This window comes from Zootoca vivipara, chromosome 9 (genome assembly GCF_963506605.1).
Source record: "Zootoca vivipara chromosome 9, rZooViv1.1, whole genome shotgun sequence".
Lineage (NCBI taxonomy): Eukaryota > Metazoa > Chordata > Lepidosauria > Squamata > Lacertidae > Zootoca > Zootoca vivipara.
This window is the reverse complement of record NC_083284.1, coordinates 41615954-41620733: the sequence shown is the minus strand read 5'-3', so window position 1 is coordinate 41620733 and position 4780 is coordinate 41615954. Positions and strand designations below refer to the sequence as shown.

Here is a 4780-nt window from a genome sequence, read left to right as displayed (position 1 = left end):
TTGCCATTTGGATCTTATGCAGCTACCTAACTACTAAGATGTGAGCCTAAATATGGAGTCTTATTTCACAAACGGAACACTTTTAGAGGGGCTGAATGAATTCCCAAGCCCACGCCAGAGCCCAAAGCAGAGGCAGAAACAGCGCCGCCCATGTCAGAGCCTGAACCAAATCCGCCCACGCATTTTTTTAAAAAAAACCCCAAATCCAGGACATTTGCTTTAAAACGTAAAATTCCCCCCGAACGAGGATGTAGGACGCCCAAAAGAGATCATGTCCAGGAATTCCTGGACGCATGACAACCCTAAATGAGCTTACACTAGAACTAGACAATTAAAATTTATCATACTTCTGCTGCTTTGCTGCTGTCGAGGATCAGACTCAAGAGCAGGCATCCCCAAACTGCGGCCCTCCAGATGTTTTGGCCTACAACTCCCATGATCCCTAGCTAACAGGACCAGTGGTTGGGGAAGATGGGAATTGTAGTCCAAAACATATGGAGGGCCGAAGTTTGGGGATGCCTGCTCAAGAGGATGAGATGGTGGAGGAGAATTGGTGGGGGTCACCTCCCCTTCTCTTGACACTGCAGGAGAAGAGGGAGACAGCCTTGATTTACAGCAGGGCTTTGAGAAGTTTGAGGAAGGTCACAGCGCAGAGAGAGGTGAACAAAGGAGTTGGGACGTGTTAGAAGAAGCGGGGAAGGGGGAGTTTGTGACAGGGCAGCCAGCTGACACATCATCACTGGAGAGTATTTCCGATCCCTCTTCTCCCAGAACTCGGTGTTCATTAAGGGTGCAGGAACAACGGAATCAGAGACTTTTGGCTACAAACAGCCACCATTAAGGGAGGTGCGGTTGCTAGGAATGTGGGAGAAGGAGCCCAGTTTGGAGCATTTTAAGGCTGCTTGTTGCGTTCTTTTGTCTCTCGCTATTTGGATTGGGGGAAAAACTCATTAAAAAGAACTCTACCTTGTTTTCTCTGCTCTTGCTGCAATCGGGGGAGGAATAGCTTTCCCGAAGCCTTGACAGAGCCTTGACAGCTGCATGAATCCACATTTGCCATGTCCACAAAGAACAATCTATTGATGTGTATTGAATTATGTCTTGTTCTTCTGATTTTAGTTTTGTATATTGCCCTGGAAAATGCTATCTAAAGTGTTTAAGAAGTCCTGTTACCACCCCGCCCCCCATTTGTGATACAACGAACAACAAAAATATTATATTGTGAATTGTATATGTACAGTTTGCATACAGTAGAAGTTAGAAGATGTCCCATGGGCGGGAATATAGCTCCTTGGTAGGAATCTCCCAGGCAAAATTCAAATGAGAATATTCCTTTGCTTTAGGAAGAGTTCCCCCCCCCCCTTTTTAAATAAAAAACACCTCAAAGGATGTTTCTCTGAGTAAGTACCATATATAAATAATACTAAACAAACCACTTAATAATAATTTGCCTTTTTAAAAAAGAACAAATTTTTATGTATGATTGAAATTTGTACAACACTTCAGGAAAGCCATCATGTGTTAGATTTAAAAATAAATCAGAAGCGGGTTTTTCTTTCTTTCTTTCATATAAGTACACATGAAAAACTGGAAATGATTCTGGCTTTACAAGCCTTTAAAAGTGAATGACCAGCTTTGTACTGATACCCACTTAACAAAGCAGAAATAAAGATACCATATACTGTGTAAACAAAAGGGTACAGTAAAAGACAGTTTTAAATTTACACAAGAATTAGTTCAAAACATTTTGGTTGTTCCATAACAGTTTCCTATAAAATGAATTTTAAAAACCCCTAGACAGCTGTCATCATTCTTCACTATTGTTTCCACTTAAATGCACACAGAATACTTTATATAGCAATATACTGGTGTACTGTAACATGGATATTAAATTATGATTACCTTTTTTTTTAAAAAAAATGAGATGTCCATAACCCAGTCAACATTATTGGCAATTGAAATATTGAAATACCCATACATTATGTATTCTCATCATGTTGGTAAGTATAAAAACATGAAAATATAACTTTACATTATTTCCTTTATATACAGTAGTTCAGGCTTGACAAAGAAAGATTTGTACACTACACTTTTAAGAGAAGTAGGCCCAGAGGTACAATAAAATACATTTTCCATTGTATGCAGGAGTGAAATGATCTCTTTTGTCAAAAGGAAATTGGCTGGGAGTATCATATAAAAATGACTATAAATGGCCACTGAAGCACAGAACGATACTAATACCCAATGCAGTCCACTGCACCTCATTTTCCTGATTGGATGTGGACAGGGCAACTGTAGATCACCAGAAATTGGCTCCTGAGAAATGGGAAGTTTTTACCATTAGAAGGTGCGATACCACAGGAAATCAGCATAAAAAATGGCCGCAACTATCAGTTCTGTGTGCATGAGGGGTGGAGAATGAAACCTACATACATCTGTGCCAAAAAGCAGGGATTTAAAATTGGCCACAGATTTACAGTGTGGCGTTTCTCTTCATGGACGTTAAAATAAATGAGCATCCAAGTTTAAGAAAAATCCAGAGAACAGAAGGTTTTTTCAGTCACATCTGCACCATTTAGTCTATAGCAGAGGATCAACTAAATAGAAATCCCTTTTGTATCGGCAGAAATGTAGCAGTACCACTCCTGCGGAATAATATTACTTTTATCAGTAGATCTGGGTACCTGAAAGTGTTCCAATGAAATGATGGGGCTGATTCACTTAAAACAATACTAGAAAAGCACTCGCTGTAAATATTACTCTTTTAAATCCATTTATTGTTATAAATACAGTAATTGTATCTCAAAACTTAGGGCTATTATGAAAATTAACGGAAAGGAACATTGTCAAGGTTTTTCCCCCCTCCAGAATTAAACTAGGATTTGTTCTTTATTTCTGGAGGCTTTTTAAATAGCCCTCTCCTTAGAATCAGGTATGACTCAAAATCTCAATTTCAGTTAGTCCCATATTAAGGAACATGGCCAATTCTGGTATATTATTATAATCATCATCTAAATTCCGTATTTTCAACTTTAGTGCAGAATATCCCTGAATTCTATAAAGCCTATCTCAGATTGTAACATCTTAACCAAAAGACAAGGTTGACACACACCAGCCTGCTTGATATCCAGTAGACAAAGCTATTTCTGTCCAGCTTTAACTTTTTAAAATTTGAAGGCTAAAGTATCATCTTAAAAGAGGATGGGCTGGAGGTAGCCACTGCATATAAACATGAACGGGATGTGAACCAACTTGCAATGATGATAATGCAATAAGCATTTGGCAATAAGCACCAGAACTTATAAAGTGGTTTTAGTAGAAACTAAAAACCTGAACTAAAGACCTACAGTTTATGCAGAGATTGTGTTTCATGTGAAACAACATTATGAAGGAGTCTAAGAGCAGCTGTAGGTCTTCCAAAAAACCTTGACAGTGTCCTTTTGCATTTTAAATCCTTTATAACCAAACTGTGGCTAGCAAAATTAACTGGACCACTTGCAAATAAAACCATAGAAAAAAGTTTATTTCAAATGTCAAGCATTGCCAAGTAATTTGATATTAACACCAAATGTTAAAGAATAGGATATTAAGTAATTTTTTTAAAGAACAATATTAAATTACAATATTTTGATCTTTTATTTCTGCATTTTCCTCCCCAGCATTTACATATTTGGCTTTGAAAAACATGGAACTATTGTCTAAATCTTCTTCTTCTTCTTCTTCTTCTTCTTCTTCTTCTTCTTCTTCTTCTTCTTCAATCACAATTTCCCCACAGTTTAAGTTTTGATTCATCAACCATTATGGAAGCAAATTTATTTAAAAGCCAGTTTGTTTGTGAAAATACCTAAAAATATTTTTTTTCATTTTAAATGCTTTTTTCTTATAAAACATGTCACATCTTGATGCAATTGATGTCAAGTGTGCTTAAGTCAATATGAATCAGAGAACTGACAACGGCGACTGCAGAAACTGGTGTGTTGTCTGTACAACGACTTCAGTTAGAATACAGTACTTCCATGTTAGCTGTGCATGTCAGTCAAACTTCATCTTGAACTGGTGTAGAAAATCATGTTCGTGGGTTGTTGGGTTTTTTTGTTTTTTGTTTTGTTTGTACTAAGCATTCTTAACGAACATTATTCGAGATGAACTCCACAAATGTAAGAATTCTTGGCTGACAGAAAAGTCTTCAAGATACTGGATGCCTCTCACCACTTTGACAATTAACGCACAAGGAAACCATTGTGTAAGGCACTCAAAAGGTTCTTATCAATCACAAGAGATCAGTCACACTGACATTCATTCCCATGCCAGGACTCACGTAAGGTACTGCATGCACTGCTTTTGGAAATTCTGGAGTCATAACACATCCATTTTCTCCAGTACTTCCTGTAATTGACAGCCTCGCCTTGCTCCTCATGGCATCATTCAAGATCATCTTAAAGAAGGAGGGGAAACAAAGAAAACGATACATTACCTTAGTTCAGTACTTGAGACAGGGTCCCGAGTCTCATCTTACATGTATTGGTATTAGTGAGATTTGGGCTCAAGTCCCATTAAGGTACTTTCTGAAAGCCTCTAGTAAATGCAAACAAATGTTTAAAGCAAGAAAAGAAAGAAAAAGAAAAAGGGAGCTACAAACAAGCACACTTATATCAGGAAGTTCCCCATTCAAACAAACAAAAAAGTTTGCCTTGCAGAAAAGAAGTTCTCACTGTTAGTGGCAGACAGAAATAAAGACGTGAAAACAAAACAGCAACAATACATACAGTACGACTCCTTG

General features: G+C 37.8%; 1 protein-coding gene across 1 annotated transcript in view; it reads right to left on the bottom strand.

The window, feature by feature from the left end:
- Window positions 1-1551: 1551 nt before the first annotated feature.
- Window positions 1552-4780, bottom strand: part of GRIA2 (glutamate ionotropic receptor AMPA type subunit 2) — an 86480-nt gene continuing 83251 nt past the window's right edge. The window contains exon 16 of the mRNA XM_060279132.1: window positions 1552-4435. The gene's annotated coding sequence lies outside the window, so the exon portion shown is untranslated. The remainder of the gene's footprint in view (window positions 4436-4780) is intronic.